This window comes from Oryctolagus cuniculus, chromosome 7, assembly GCF_964237555.1.
Source record: "Oryctolagus cuniculus chromosome 7, mOryCun1.1, whole genome shotgun sequence".
In the NCBI taxonomy this organism is placed as follows: Eukaryota; Metazoa; Chordata; class Mammalia; order Lagomorpha; family Leporidae; genus Oryctolagus; species Oryctolagus cuniculus.
In genome coordinates, this window is record NC_091438.1 from 88802857 (window position 1) to 88820547 (window position 17691).

General features: G+C 37.2%; 1 pseudogene; it reads right to left on the reverse strand.

Moving 5' to 3' along the window:
* The window catches only part of LOC100339000 (tubulin alpha-1B chain pseudogene), a 173325-nt pseudogene extending 161688 nt beyond the window's left edge, over positions 1-11637 (reverse strand).
* Between the last annotated feature and the right edge of the window lie 6054 nt (positions 11638-17691).

Consider the following 17691-nt stretch of genomic DNA (forward strand, 5'->3'; position numbering starts at 1 on the left):
AGTGCACTGCCTTTGTTGAATCTGGGCAATTGGTGCACACCATTAGCCTTTGTGTTCCCTGTTGGTATGCACTCTGTCCACTCTAAAGGTTGGACTTTCTCCTTTACTGCCTGTACTCTGGGCCATAATTCATTTCCTAGGCCTCTGAGATCTCTGATAGTTGACTCTCCAGACATGGGTTAGTGATAGCATTCCACATAACTCTTGACACTAGGTCAGCACACTTTGCCCATGTATTTTTTCAACCAGGAGCAAGTTCTTAGCAACAATCAACTGTTTCTGGTTTGACGGAATGTTGGAGCCTGTGATGAAGATTCTGCCTTCAGGCTTGTCTCAGCCTTCTCTTCTGTCTCAGTCCTTTGTAGCTGCTGCAGCAAAGTATAGTTAGTTTTGCTAGACTTTTAATAGTGCTCAGGATCTTATATATTTTTCTTCTGTTACTTCGAATACCTCCACAAGGTGAGACTTTTCAGCTCTGTCTACTCATGAGAAATGTGAGCTTTAAGGAAATTTGCTCATGTGCCAAAGGTAGGCCGTGAGCACCAAGCACAAGTCTAGTTCCAGAGAGAAATGGCCACAACAAAAGCAATGCTAATTAGTTTGGCTCTTGTTCTAGAGGAAGCAAAGCCAAACACCAAGTAGAGTGAAGATCAGCTTAAAAAGCACTGTTGATGACATGAGACTCATTTCTCACTCTTCTTTTCCCTGTGTATTTATTTTGCTATTTGCCTCTCTATTTCTTTATGGATTAGTGATCTATCTGGACTCATTTCGAAAGTTTTGCAGTATCTTCAAAATTCTTTAACTTTCTTCTCTCTGCTACTCTCTACTACAAGTTGGGCCCCAAACATACAACCATTTCTTAAAATAAACTGCCAGAGCTTAAAGTTAAAGATTTAATTCTAAATTGGACAGGCCTTGACTTTTGCTGACATATTTCTCTGGTAGTTTTTCAAATTTCTTTCAGCAAGGCTAGCAAAATTAAGTCAGATGGAAGAAAAGCAACTTGTACTTTTAAGGTGAAAAATGCATTTTACTTTGATTTTCTTTTCCTGACTTGTGATGTAGACCCAACACAAAGTAATGGAAATGGGTTCCATGGAGGACAAAGGCACAGACAGTGTCAAGCTAAATCTAAGATAAAGTTGAAATAACAAAAAAGTTATTAGTCTCCCCAAAACCTGCATTAATACATAATAACTATATACATTAAAGCTATTCTCAGGCTCTCAAATCACCATAAAAAAACTTCAGCAAATATTCTTAAACCTACTATGTTTTTTTTTTAATTTAAAAACATTTCAGGAAATTCTACAAAAGATTAACATGTACTTGACCTTAATTTTTACCTTTGCAGAAAACTGGAATCCTTGAATTAATTCCTATATAGCTACATTGCCAAACACAAAAAGTTTACAATAAAACAGAATAGTATAAAACGTAAGAAAAGTAAGTTCCAAAAAGTAATATTGCAGTAACATTTACCCATCAAAAATATGAGATGACTGGGACTAGACTTTAGAGAAAAACACATGGAGTTTAATTTCAAACAGTGAGAATTGTTGAATGGTTTGTGAGTTACATGTTGATTTTGATGAGCTGTTGTAATTTATATTGTATTTCATTTGGGGCTTTTCAGTATTCAAAAATGACTCTTTATTGTAGCTTTTTGTATGAACGACATTCTTTCTGGATCATTCATTCTATAACATTTAATTAATGTGTCTTTAAGACATTTAAAACGACATCTCAGAAAGTTTTTGTAGGGAGTGGATGGGTATTTTAAACCAAAGAGGAACAACCATAAACATTGGGCTCATTTTCATCATTATTGCCAAGAGACACAACTATAGACAAGCATCCACTGTTATGATAAGCAAGAACTGAGTCTCAATTCCCATTCAGGGTGTTGAAAATTCCACCCTTAATATATTTGTAAACACATTGTCATAAAATCATACTTCTTACCTGATATGGATACTACATCACTTGGAAATTGTGCAGGGGACTTGAATCTAGGAAATGTAATTTCCCTGTTGCTTACCTTGTGAAAAACCCTATTTTTAATATCAACTGGATATGAACTAGAATGATTGTGACAACCTCATCTCTAATGCAATGAGGGCTGTGTTTATTTTACAGAGTTTTGCTTACAACAAAACACAGAAATACCATAGAGAGGAACATATACCTCATGGATCTGATCCTGATGATTTTGAGTAGATAATCAATCTTCTGGCTACATGCAGAATGCAGAAATACTGACCAACATACAAAATTCTTTCACATTCAGGGATATTTGAGTCAGAAAGAACACAATGTGTGTAAATTCTTGTTATACAATCCAATGCAATTTTTTTTAAAATAAATATATTGAATGTCTTCCAGATGCAAAGTAGTATGCAGTTTGAAAGGTTTTTCTCTATCGTTAACCACAATAATATGCTGTGTTGAGGTATGCATATATATATGTAAATACTGACATTTAAATCTAAAATAATTTGTCCAGCATGTAATTTTTTTCACTAATTAGTTGAGAAAGAGAGGGAGAAACACCTGCTGCTTCACTACCCAAATCCCTGCAATGACTGGGGCTAGGTTGAAATTGGAGGCAGGAATTGCACTTGATCTTAGCCAAAAGGCCGAGAAGAGAAAGAAGGGGGCAGGAGTTGGGAATGACATCCAGGTCTCCTATGTGGGTGGCAGGAACCCAGTTACCTGAGCCATCAACTGCTTCGCAAAGTCCACATTGGTGGGAAGCTGATATTAGGAACCAGAGCTGGGAGTTGAACTCAGGCACTCCAGCATGGGATTCAGGTGTCCTGACATTGTAACTCAGGCCAAAATCTCACCTCCAGTGTAGTATTTCTAAAGTTAATGAGTTTCTTATGCACTGTATGTTCCATCTTAAGCCACCAGAAAAGTAAGATAATGAATCAAAATATAAGACGCAATCTATTTACTCATATTCATTCATATTCCTTATGAACTAGAAACTATTTCAAGCTGACAAATAGAAATACTCATCTCTTTTTTTTAATATTTCACTCTATCATGTATTGCATTTAGAAATTACCTTCAAATTTACATTTTTCTCACGCACTTTGAAACTCACTAATTTTAGCCAGATTAGTGGGAATTTGTTTAGTGCATTGCTAAAAATTCCAAGAAAATTTTGCTTTTAATACTGAATATCTCTAATGTTAATAAACCATTAATATAGTGAAATGTAGTATATAAAATTCTTCACCTTCCTTTTGATAGGCATTCCTTTTTTTATAGATGACAATTTGACAATTAATAAGGCATTGGATTTCTATTTCCCCTGTGTGACAAACAGAATAAAATCTTTTACAGATGGTTATAGTCTCTGGTTCCTCCTGGCTGAACTAACGCCTCATCTCATTTCTTTTTACTGACTGAGTGCTATTTCCAAAGTATTCCCATTCTGGTACTAATGTATGTTATGTCCTAGGTATTTTATCAAGTGTGTCAGGGCCTGGCAGAATGACAGTACTTTCCGAACCCAGAGCCAATGATTTTAGCTTCCTTTCCCAGGAACTAAAACAAGACATCTGAGCTCTGGAGTGACATTCCACTCTACCAGCCTGTGGAACACTCCCTAGTCTTTCTGTACGTCCTGAAGGAAGCTTAGCTAAAGTCCCTGGTAAACAGTCATGAACTTCTCAGAGGCATCTCATGACACAAAGCCAGGTTTATAGAGTCTCAGAGAGTCCTGCAAAATTAGGCTTCATTGCTATTGCTTACCAAATTAAAAATAGACTATTCCTTTGAGAAGCAACTGGAGAGATCCAAAAGGAAATAAAGAAAATTAAGGTAAAAAGGAAATAAACAGAATTGGAATCGAAACATGGGAATTCCTAGTAGACACCTCAGCATCATCCCAAACCAAGCCTCAGTGCATAGACTGAATGGTGTAAGAACTAATTTTTGCCCCAAGTTCAAACAGAAATTCAGGGTTAAATTATCTGAATAAGTGTATAAAAAATGAGAACAATTCCTGTAATGTTCTCCAATTATTTGCTAATAAAAATAGTGCAGGCTCTCTGCGCTTCTGTTTATTTATTCAGTTCACTGCTATATCCTACGTTCCTGGTACACTGTGTGGTATATTGATGTGGCTCAGTAAATACATTACTTTATGAACAAAAAAATAAATTCTAGTGTACTACAGGGCTACTGATATACCTTTTCTTGCAACTCTCCTTTTCACTTTCACACAGCAGGAACAAGAGAAATCAAATTAACAGGGACCCTGACCACTGACCATAGCTGATTGGTTCAGAAATAGATCATTCACCCAAACTGGGCTCCTTATGATGATCGTTCCTTTCCTCTTCTGTCCTGGTCACAGAGTGTGGGATTGAGGCTCCAATCTGGCTAAACCTACAGCAGTGAATTCCTTCCCTGCGAATCATGGTCTTCAACAAAGAAAAGAATGAAAATAATCTCCCTGGGATGATTGATTTTGAGATGGAAAATTCGGGAACTGTTGACAATCTTGTTTCCTGTCTTAATAAGATACAGAAAAAGGTTCTTCTGCTACTTCCACCCTAATCCTAACAGATCCTCAAGACCCCAATGCATTTATGGCCTCCAGTTCTGTGAGACACTTTAGCATTTACAAAATGAATTTTCCCCTTCTTAAACTAGCCCAAGGTTTGTTTTTCCTTGCTTCTTCCTTTTTGTAACTCCAGGAGTTCTAAATACTTCTTCCCTTTCTCCCCCTTCTCCTTCCTTCTCTCAAAATTATTTAACCCAACTGTCTTTTATCTAAACTGCATATCCTTTAAGAGAGAGGTTTTATTTCAAAGTGGCTAGCCAATAGAAAATTTTCAGTTTCCCAAAGATTGAGACTCACGATGATGGGAATGTAATGAACACAATCATGGATTGAAGAGTTTTAGTCCCTCATATATGATCCTGCATTTCTGCTGATACACACACAGGGTGTTGCTATAGAAGAGTGACATTATTAATAGCATTTTTTTCTAAACATATTGTTTCCTTCCATTAAGTCTAAATACTATGTGATTCTTGACAACATGATTGATGGAATTGTTACTCTAAGTGCCAAGAAGCAAGAGAGCACTTTCTGTTTAGTCTAAAACCACCAGTATGTTACCAGGTCCAAATGGCTAGAATTATTTATTTAAGGCCACACAAACTCAGGATTTGTGGCATTAGCCCTCTTGTGCAAACTCCAACTCTGGAATTTACTTAAACTTAATAAAACTTATCTTTACTATTTGAAAATCTCAGATTTTAAAATTATATTGTAGGTGCCAGAGCTGTAGAAGGTTAAGCCTCTACCTGCAGTGCCAGTACCCAGTATGGGTGATTGTTCAAATCCCAAATGCTCCACTTCCCATCCAGCTCCTTGTTACTGTGCCTGTGAAAGCAGCAGAAGATGCCCCAAGTACTTGGGTCTCTGCTATCCATTTGAGAGACCAAGAAGAAGCTCCTGGATTCTGGCTTCAGCCTGGCATAGCCTTGGGCACTGAGGCCATTTGGGAAGTGAACCAGCAGATGGAATATCTCTCTCTCTCTCGCCTTCTCTATCAGCATCTCTGTCTTTCAAATAAATAAATAAATTATATTGTAAAAACCTTTGAAAGGAAAAAAGTAGAAAACTTATTTAAATGAATGCATCTTAAAAACTAATTGGACTAACTAAAGTGCTAGCTAGTATCTGTTAAAATAGTGACATTTTTATTAAAAACAGCTAATTGTTACTAAATGTGATAGTGCTTACTATGTTCCAGGAACACTAATAAGAGTTTTGTATAAATTGAATTATTTCATTATAATATGATTAACTGAGATACTTTTCATTGTAATCGCTTTTATAGTTAAGAATTTTAAGGGGCCGGCGCCGCGGCTCACTAGGCTAAACCTCCGCCTTGCGGCACTGGCACACTGGGTTCTAGTCCCAGTCGGGGCGACGGATTCTGTCCCGGTTGCCCCTCTTCCAGGCCAGCTCTCTGCTGTGGCCAGGGAGTGCAGTGGAGGATGGCCCAGGTGCTTGGGCCCTGCACCCGCATGGGAGACCAGGAGAAGCACCTGGCTCCTGCCTTCGGATCGGCACGGTGCTCCGGCCGCAGTGCACCGGCTGTGGTGGCCCTTGGAGGGTGAACCAACAGCAAAGGAAGACCTTTCTCTTTGTCTCTCTCTCTCACTGTCCACTCTGCTTGTCAAAAAAAATAAATTAATTAATTAATTTAAAAAAAAGAATTTTAAGGAAAAGAAGTTCAGCCCTTGCTAGTTTCACTGATATCATAGCTGTCACAATTTATTGTGTTTCTAGTGAATTAAGATATTAGTTTTCTACACACCCCACATTTGGTTGTAAGGGACTGAGCTGACTGAATTGAATCCTCTTCATTTTTTTCTAGAATCACTGATTTTTCCTTCATGCAACTTTCTTTTCTTTACTACACCATGGAACAAGTGTAGACTGCAAAATCAGATGAAGAAGGAATCTGCAGGATTCATGGAGGAAAAATATAAAATATTCAGTCATAGCAAATCAAGATAAATGTCCTTTGAGTCTTCATTTGATAAACAAGCATTCCATTTACCATTCGGTAATGAGTAAGCCCTCACAAAGCAAAGAGGAAATTGGAATCCAAATGCCTAAATTCCAGTTCTTGGCTATCCCACTCCTGTCTGTGTGAGCTGGAGCATGGCACAGCCCATTTCTCACTTTAATTGGCTCATTTTTAAAATGAAAGTAGGATTCATGCTTTACCTATCTTAAGTAGTTTTTTAAGGAAAAAATACAATCCATATAAAATTCTTTGTAAGTTCTAGAATGCAAACATGCATTGCAAATAGAATGCATCATTACTTCATGGCTGTAGGCTTTGAAATGTTAAGTATCAGAAATGCCAATTAACTCAGCCTAATTCATTATGCAATGTTGTCTTTGTTTGGGTTGACATAATAAGTGTTATGTATTTTAAAATTTCCCATTGAAACTTTATGTGTTTATGTTCCAGTTAAAAATCCTTTTTATTACTGAAATAATTATTTCAGTGGTCACAAATTCTTAAATGTTTGTTAAAACTTTTAGTGTGTTTATTTGAATTCTGAAGATTTAATCATGATGAATATCAATCATGATGAATACTCATATATCTCAACTATATAGTCAAATTAAGCAGAAAAAGAATATTATTAAGCAACAGATTCTCACATTTATTACAGAGAAAATGTGGTAGCAAAAAACAAAATATCACTAGTGTATTTGATCCTTAGTAAATTTTTTTATTCATCTGGGCTATTTGAACCATTAAGGGCTCACATAATGAGAGGGATTCTTCCCCAGAAATGTATACAGCATTCTTTATGGATGCTGACATTCATCCATATATCTGCATATCTCTCATTTGTGACTTCTTCAAAGCACTTTTTTTTAAACAGGTGCAAATATACACAAATATCAAAACCTAATTGGTTTCAAAAGTTACCTAAGTGCATCTCTAAGGGGATTATTAGCTAAGCACAGAATACTTTCTCATTCACAGTGCTTGCTCCTATGAATGGAGGGTTAGGAAAATTAGACTGCACCACAGTGTTTGAATAGCATTTTGCCAAGACATACTTGTGCTTGGTAACAGTATGAATGACACGGGAAAATGCCCACTTCTCTGAAATAGGGAATTAGAAGAAAGAACTATGAGTTTTGTAGATGAGAGAGTAAGGGGAGGACATGAGATTTTGAAGCATATTTCCTATCAGAGTCAAATTTAGTTGTTTAACTATATTTGGGTGCTGATACTGCCAGGGGCTCAATTGGAGTGGAGAGAAAATTCTGGGCTGACAGGCTTATTTACAAACACTCCTACTTTGTGTGCTGTTTGGAGCTTTACAAATGATCACACCAACTATTCTGGGAAAAGCAGTCAGAAATCCTTTAAGGCCATAAATTTCCTATGTAGATCATCCACACTGCCTCTGCCACCCACTCTCCACTTTGTCCCTCAGTCTTGCTTTAACTCCGATGTCAGCTGTGGGAAAGAACTTCAGCATCTCTAGAAAGGTACACGTTCATAGATGCCATGGAAACTAAACACAAGTACATTTTAAGAAGTGTTATTTTTTGGAAAAATATATAAACAATGAGTTTGCTGAGAGAAAACTCCATTTTGTTTTATATTAAGCCTAGCCAATTTTCTCCAGCTCCTTTCTCTGTAGAGGAATATGGAAATTTCCATTGTAGAACTATTTCAGTAACATTTGCAGGAGAAAGAAGTCAGTGATACCATCTTGTCTCTATCACTTATAACCAAATAACTGTCCAAATTATTTAACTACGTTGGGCCTCAGTTTTGTCACACAAAAAAATGGGCATATCACTGGTATCCAACTCACAGACTGATTGGTAAAAACAATCAATATATGTAAATTCTTAGAATAGCATCTACCACAAAGGAAATAACAAATTATTTTTCATTCCTGTTGCAGGGTTTAAAACTTCATTGTCTACATGAGATCACTGAAGTCCAAAGGTGTAATGTACCTTACCTAAGGTCATTAGCAGTCTCAGGACCAACTGAGTCTCTCAAGTAATCTTGCTGGACACCATTGCTCCATGAATCATTAATAGCCAATTCTAACCATGTCATATTTCTACACAATTCTGTAGTGATTTGTACACTACTTGGGTTTTACATGACTTGGATTTGTGCTACTACTTGGATTTTGATTATGTGTTGCCACATTTTCCCTCACTGAAGCTGGACCTGAGGTTGTCAGGGCAAGAAAAATGAGTTCACTTTGGCATATGATAGTAATGTAATAAATATTTAACCAATGATTAAGTGAATAAAGGAAGCAATAAGAGAACATGGATTTTTGTTAACTGAAGAGCCGAACCTTATGAGGATACTTCCTGTCATCTTTTGTAGTTGTTCCTGTATGATTCAGATCAATTCTGAAAGGATAGGAAGACAATTTTAGTAGCACTGTCACCCCTCCTTTACTAACTGATACAATTTCTGAGTAAAGCAATTCAATTTCTCTTAGTTATTGCAATCATTGGCCATCTCATTACAAGTATGTCTTGCTTTAAATGAAAACTTGCTTTTAGATATTGTTACAATACAGAAATTTAGATCAACTCCGTTTTGGTTCTGCTGTATCTTGAATACAATCTTTACCATGTTACTTACAGCACCTAGACAAACTAATTTTCTGGTTTTGGAGACTAAGCATTAAAAAAAAAATGGCATGCTCTAATAATCTCTGAAGGCCAGAAAGAAAATTGAAATTGGAGGAGAACATTAAAAACATAAATAGAAGAAAGCAACATACGAAAATGAAGAGGATAAGTGAGAAAAGTGAATCGTTTCTAAGTTTCACAATTCAGTGGAAACACACTTTTATACCTAACTAGTTTTTCATAAGAAGACAGTCTGATAAAGACAAGTGTGGTTGTCAGGTGTCTCATGCTATTTGGATGACAAGCAGAGAAAATGCTCCGTGGGGGGAGGGAAGCTATTGTAATCCATAAGCTGTACTTTGGAAATTTATGTTCATTAAATAAAATAAAATAAAAGTATAAAAAAAGGAAAAAAAGATTTAAATAGAAAAGGAAGCAATAAATGATTAGAAAAGTAAAAAAAAAAAAAATGCTCCATAAGAGGCAACGGGAAGGTGCTCCAAAGGAAGAAGAGACAAATTTGGGCAAGCAACAATACATGTGGCAATGGAAAATGGGGCAGATGATACACTTGTTAGTAATTATTTCTCACTATTCTTTTTGTTCACTGTGCAAGAAAACAATGTTGGTAGAGGTCTTCGTTACTGTCAGTCATAAATATTGTCCAACCACAAAGGGCCTCTAAGACAGAGAAGGTCCCCCACTGCCACCTTGTTTTGCTGTGTACGGCCTGTAGTCCTCATACCTTTCTGTCCATTGTGAGCTAAAGACAGAGAAAGAGGTTATTGAATAAAAGAAAATACAGTAAAAACTGATGTCATTGTTTAAAAATACATGATGAGTACCTCCTCCATATGGGGATGAAGATGGTTGACAAATGCTGTTTTCTATATACTGTTATTAAATAACAGTTAGATTTAATTTAGTAGTAGTTTAAAGTAGTAACCAGCAGGATAAATGATTTATTCAAGACACTTCAGCAGATCAGTTTTATAAAGGGGGGATAAACATTTATAATTGATTGAAAATGACTATTTTAATTAGTCATGTAATACAACTTTATTCTTGATTATTTTATTGCCTAGCTTTGAAAAAAATTTGTTTTTTAAATTTAACATGGTACTTTCTGATAGATCAATCAGCTCAGGTCCTTTCCTTACAGAAAAGATGCCCATTGAGTGATAAATCTTGAAATAAGGGGGAAAAAATCTAAAATTCAACATTACAAATATCATGACTAAGGAAGATTGGTTTATTTTAGTTATAAATTCTGAAGGCTCTCACAAATGTCATGACAATGACTTTGTGCTCACTCACTCATCAGACAAAACACCCCATACTTTGAGTCCTTCAAGTCTATGTTAGTTCCTCACTTGCGTGAAGGTCACCTGTAATTATTCACTCACCCACCTCCACTGGGGCACTGGATGGAATGACTAATGTGTCGTTGATAACTACTTTAAATGATACATATTAAAAGCAAGAATCACATCTTGTATTCCTTTATGAAAAGTCACTCAAAAGGTAGGATAATGAAATAGTCTTTGGAGACTTTCAGCAAAAGAATCTGTCTGAATGGATGAGAAATCACTTTTAAAACCAAGCTCACCAAGAAAGGACGGCAGCTGCTATAAAGCCTTGGCCCCCAGTGGAATCTTAACAAATACTCTCGACATACATTACATGACATCACCGCTGCCATCTGCACACAACACTTTTCTTAGTGAGAAGTGAGTGTGATGAGATGCAGCTCTTGAGACTATTATGATTTTCTTTTAAATAGATGTGTTTTAGTTCTTCAGTCTTTAGCACAAAATGCCATTGTATTTTAGAACAAAGTTGCCTCCTAAAAGTGAAACAAATCTTGAAGTTGTGATCTAAGTTGTGATTTAAATGTACATTGCCTTCTTTTGGTAAAAGATATCCCCAGTATCCCATTTATTTTTCTACATACTTATGGAAACAAATGATAGCTTAAATCTACAGGGAATTAAACATTGTAAATTACTCATGTTCATTTATTTATATAATTGGGAAAATATTTCCTGCAGCTTCTAGGCTAAAGACATGCTATGAGCTCGGAGTTAATTAAACATGAAGTCTGTATGTTCTGGACTAAAGTGTGGTCAGGCTCATATGGAATAAAAATAAGAAGTAAGAAACCTCTTTCCAAAGTGTCAGCATGTATTTGGGAGGTAAGAGAGACTGCGGTATCAACAAAAGTTCTTCATCAAATACAGAATCTTCCTAAAGTAGTAACATTTCACTGAACTTTGGATGTGAGACTCATAGCTGGCAAGAGCTCCCTGGGAAACCAGGAAAGGTATCACGGGGGCCTTCATGGAGTTAGTCTGAGGGAAAAGGGTCTTGGTGTTGTTTGGGAATCTCGTTGCTGTCTCTCCTGTCTGCATGCTGTCACCTGTAATGGAAAATCCCCATATGCCGCCCATTCTGTTTCCCTGAGCCAAGTGGATACAAGCAAGCAGCAGATTCTAGAGCGTGACTGGCGCTGTTCTACATGTGCCGACTCAGATTTTGGCTGCTGAGAAAGTTCAAATCAAATCTGCAGCATGCTCTGGAAACTGAACTTTGAGGTTCTCTGGCATGAGTCAGCAACTTAACTTAAAGAACCTAGAAAAGCGGCTGTTAATACTCATTAGGTTTTCGGAACCAACCATGAGTTTAAAAGAAAAATACAGTGGCCCTTTTAGAATCCCAAAAGTACAGAATCAGATTTCTCATGAGTGAGACTTGGGCACTTGTGTATTTCTTGAATTCCCCAGGTGAATGCACTTTGTATTTTTGTGAGTTCCTCCAACAATATTTGTTGTACAACCAAGTTTTTGGTGAAGTCAACAGGTAACTCAAGGTTATCACTGGTGCAAAACTGTACTCCACATACACTATGTTTGTCATGTAACAAGTAACTCAAGGGAAGGCAGAGTCTCCATTCTCTTGTGAGCTTATCACAGAATTCCTGTGATAACGTCAACTGCATACATTGTTGGCAGAGGCATAAATGGGGAGCTGAAAAGTTCTTCAAAAAACTGTTCTGGTTTAGCTTCAACATGAGAAAAAACTAACGCAAAAACTCCAATCCAAAATTTCAACTTAGGAATACAGTTATCATAAACTTTGGTTGGAAGAAAAAGTCAAATGTTTATTAACATTATCCAACATGGTTATAGAAAAATATCCTGCCGGTGCCGCAGCTCAATAGGCTAATCCTCCGCCTACGGCGCCGGCACACCGGGTTCTAGTCCCGGTCAGGATGCCGGATTCTGTCCCCGTTGCCCCTCTTCCAGGCCAGCTCTCTGCGTGGCCTGGGAAGGCAGCGGAGGATGGCCCAAGTGCTTGGGCCCTGCACACCATGGGAGACCAGGAGAAGCACCTGGCTCCTGGCTTCGGATCAGCGCAATGCGCCGGCCGCAGCGCGCTGGCCCCGGCGGCCATTGGAGGGTGAACCAACGGCAAAGGAAGACCTTTCTCTCTGTCTCTCTCTCTCACTGTCCACTCTGCCTGTCAAAAAGAAAAAAAAAATATCCATATTGAATTCATTGGAGTGCAAATCCTTTGAGAAAAGCAAATCTCTAAATAGAACATCCAAATAGCAGAATGTAATAACTGTTTGTTGTTCTTGATTGACAATAGGTTGACTAAACATTCAAGAGCCTTTGAGTTTGATTTTTTGGTAGAGATCCCCAAAACTCTGGAAACTATTTTAAAAAGAAGAAAAAGTAGTCAGAACTATAACAGAGATAAGTGAATACTGTTTGTTCCTTAGAAGAACACAGAACAGAGGAAACCACACATGCAATTTATTCAAAAGAAAATTTGCCTTAGTTTATGGAGACATTCAATAAATTATCTCAAAAGGCTGAGTCTGAACATGCGCAATGGAAAAGTGGGGCAAATTGAGTGTTTATCTTTCTCATAAATATGTCATTTTCTCCTGATCCTTTCCTAAGTAGCTTAAAAGAATTGTGATGTGTTTATGATGTGAAGGTGAAATCATCACTCCTTACAGGAGAATTTTTAAGATGTGATTATCAAGAAAATTCTAGTTGATGGTTTCACATATTGTCACTTAGTTTAATTGTACTGGCATCATTTATGTGAAAATTATTTTCTAAAAATTAATGAACACTTCCTAAGACAAAGATAATAGAGGGTTATAAATATTTTCTACATATCCATGGTGATCATTTATAAAAACATGTAGAAACCATTAACAGAGTTTTTGTCTAAGAGATGATAATTTTGAGAAAGAGGAAAGGAAAAAAAAAGGATGAGATAGACAGTTTTAAATGGATTTTTAAACTGATTTTTAAAACAGAAATTTGAAATCAATTCCTGATACGGAATCATTTTGGTCTCTTGATAACACAAGGGTTAACAGCACAGATATGTATTGAGATTGCTTTCAAAATGCATTCAATGTTATCAGTTTTATATTATAAAAATAAAATATTATCATTTGCATAATATTAACTATGGATAATGAATTTGAATTTGGAAAATCCCACCTAGTGGAACATGTGTAATAAAAACTTGAGGGGCGTGTGCTGTGGTACAGCAGGTTAAGCCATCATCCATAGCACCAGCATCTCATATGGGTGCCAGTGTGAGTCCCAGCTGCTCCACTTCCCATCCAGATCCCTGCTAAAGTGCCAAGGAAAGCATCAGAAGATGCCCCAAGAGCGTGGTCCCCTGCACCATGTGGGAGACTCAGATGAAGCTCCTGGCTCCTGGCTTGTGGCCTGACCCAACCCTGGCCATTGTGACCATCTGGGGAATGAGCCAGTGGATGGAAGATCTCTCTCCTCTCTCTCCATCCCTCCCTCTCTTGCTGTAACTGACATTCAAATAAATAAATAAATATTTTTTAAAAAATAATGAAAGTAATCCAAAAACTGTTCCTTGGAAATTTATATTTATTAAATAAAAGTTAAAATAAATAAATAAATAAATATAGATAGTATAATAAAAAATAATAAAGTAATAAAACTTGAGTAACAGTACTGAAGTTAGGTTATGAAAAACCTGAATCACTACAATTAGCTTGAGAGAGATTAACTGGGGAGAAATTCAGTAAAGAAATTCAAAGGATTTAAAAAAGGAAAATTCAGTTAATAACATGGTTTTGAAATAGTTTTTCCAAGGAGGATTCTAGAAGATTTATCTGCTTTTGCATGTAGTTGAATAGATCTAATCTGTTGATCTTAGAGCAATAAAAAAGATTCTCCTCATTAGTAAAAGAGACCATGAGCCTTTAACTCTTAGGGAGGCTAAGTACTGGATTCTACGCCAGAACAGTGTTCAATTTAGGAATCTGAGGGCCTAAATTGAACACAGTTCTGGTGTAGAATCCAGTACTTATGGATTATCAGTAATGTCTGGAACAATAGAATTACTTTCAAAAAAATTATTATCACATAGCAGGACCTTTTGAGAAGAGATGATTTTCAAACATGTAAAAGCTGTAACTAAAGGCAACTATATATTAAAAATAAAAGTACAAAAATATGCCAAGATGACACATTTTTTACCTAGATTTTCATATTTATTGTAAACAGAGTTTCTTTTATAAGATTTAGTATATCTGATTGTGCTTATAATTTTATTAATGTAAAGAACAAGCATATTATTTGTAGTTGAGAATCTCAGAGAACATGAAATAATTTAGGTAAAAGTAATAAAAATCAGTATCACACACATCCCATTACTTCTAGATGAAGGTCTGAAAAATTCAATACTATGAAAAATAATGAGAAGTCGGAACAATAACTTAAAGCATAAAAGTATACAACAAAGATGCATACTTTAAAAATACTGGTAAGATAAGACATAAATCTACAAAACAAAGGCCTGATATTTATCTAATTTCAATAGGCCAAATGTGTTGACAGCACCACAGTTTTTAATGTTCCTTAATTTTTCTTTTTTCTTTTTTTGGATAGGCAGAGTGGACAGTGAGAGAGAGAGACAGAGAGAAAGGTCTTCCTTTGCCGTTGGTTCACCCTCCAATGGCCGCCACGGATGGCACGCTGTGCTGATCCGAAGCCAGGAGCCAGGTACTTCTCCTGGTCTTCCATGGGGTGCAGGGCCCAAGCACTTGGGCCATCCTCCACTGCCTTCCCTGGCCACAGCAGAGAGCTGGCCTGGAAGAGGGGCAACGGGGACAGAATCCGGCATCCCGACTGGGACTAGAACCCGGTGTGCCGACGCCACAAGGCAGAGGATTAGCCTATTGAGCTGTGGCGCCGGCAACGTTCCTTAATTTTTAAAGTCCAATTAATCACTTAAGAGATACATCATCATTAGTACACTAAGTTATAGTAAACTAAATATTTTAATAACATACTATTACTTATTTAGCTGGGTTTGTAACATATAGGGCCCATAATGGTCTAATTCATTATAACAAAGCAATTCTTATCAATGCAATTTTGACATATGAAGTTCTGAAATGTGTTTATAGTCAATAGATTAGAATGCCTTAAAGTAAATATAGAAATAAGTTGAAATCACAATGTGGTTCAGTTATTTTGTGGGAGGGTACAAAGCTTGAATGTGTTCCATCCAGTGTCAAGTGCACATTCATCTTGGGAACTAAGTACTCTGCCAGACAAGCTGGCACTCACATTATTAAAAAAAAAAAGACACAATTTTTCCTTGCTTCACCACACTTTGAAAATGTACACTACAAGAGACTCAACAATTCCACTCAGTAAGAGGCTGTATGTGCCTCAATAAATCAAACGCTTGGTGGGAATCTTGGTTTGAATATGTTAACCTTGAGAAATAATAAGTCATGAGGCCTTGAAAAAAAATCTAAAAATAAAAGACAAGAGTCAAGTATAATTTCCTCTTTTATTTTAAGCTCTGAAGTCCACATCTATCAAATATTAAAACAGCATTCTTTAAAAGGCTCCAAAATGAAAATAGCAGACTATCTGTTTCTACTTCATTGCCATTCTGTATATAATACAACTACATGTTCACAATATATCAAATCCATTGTAGTATTATCCTTAAACATCTTTTCTGCTAACACATACAAAGTAAATGTATGTGATGAAAAAGTTTGCCATCTTCTTCATTTTTTCTATGAACCTTATAAATCTCACTGGAGAGTTACTGTTAATAATTAGTGGGGGACATTAAGTTGGTTCATACAAAATGTGACAGTCAGCCATGGCAGTACAATGCCTGGAGCTGGGAGAGATGGTTCAGGGAAGAATGGCTTCTGGAGTCTTCTGATTTTGAAGACAGGATCATGATATCTTATGGGCACTATTGGGTGGTGAGCATTCACTGATAATTTTTTTGAAAATGCATGTTAGGTACAATGTTAGGTATCAAAATAGTGGGAAAGTCCCAACAGGACTTATATATGATTTTTCAGACCTTTAATGGCTAGGATCCTTGGAACATCAATGATCCAGGGTAAAAATAACTTCTTGTGAACAAGGAAATTCTTAAGACACCAAAGGGGCAGAAAGAAACTCAAGTTGCAGAGTCAGAGAAAGCAAGTTGGCAGCAATGATGCCAAAGGCATCTAAACCCTCCAGGACACAGAGGGGCCTATCCTCGTGCAGAGAGGGTCATCACGGCACCCTGTGATTCTCCCATGTGCAATCTATCACACACCTGCTATTTCTTGGCATTGAATGTCTTCCTCAATAGACTCTAAGGTAAATGAAGGCAAATACTAGAGTTTTTATTTTTCAATGCAGCTTTTCTGTTCCTTTAAGAGAACTTGGCATATAGCAGGTGCTTGACATTAATTAGTTTGTCAAAAAGTTGCTTCCCAATGAAGCTGGGCACAAATTGAGAAGTGACACAAGTCCCAAGGTCTGCCTTTGTACCAACCAGTGTGAATTAAGAAAAAGGGAAGAGAATTGGATACAAAAGTGGAATGATTGAATTCAAAATTTGGTTACTGCCCCGCTAATGCAACATATATTTGGATTTGGTAGGAAAGGGAAAAGTTAGCAATTTTGAAGCTCTTAAGATCTCTAAGAGCAGATATTTCCAGGATTGCCATAGTAAGTACCACCACATGCTGATTGGATGACATTGTATGTGGGGAGCAACTCAGACTAGACTAAGTTACTGGAATTAAGACTTATTCTATGCATCTGCTCCCCCACAATATGGCACTGGGAGAGGAGAAAAACAGCTTCTACACAGCTGCCTCCAGTTCAACCAATAAACTGTAGGACTTGCTCCTGATTGGAGGAGAGCAGCGTACTTGGCGTGTGGGCAGCCGAGTTGGGATTGGCGGAAGAGGACTATAAAGGAGAGAGACAACATGCACCAGGAACATCTATCTGAAGGAACACCTGTGCAGCCCCCGAGAGAGCCGGCCGGCGGTGTGCCGCTCCCCCGCGGAAGTGGGGAAAGTGGCTAGGGGGAACCGCCCTTCCACGGAGGTGGAAGGGACGGTAGCCAACCCGGGAAGAACCAGCAGCAAACCCGGGGAGGGCCGAGCAGACAAA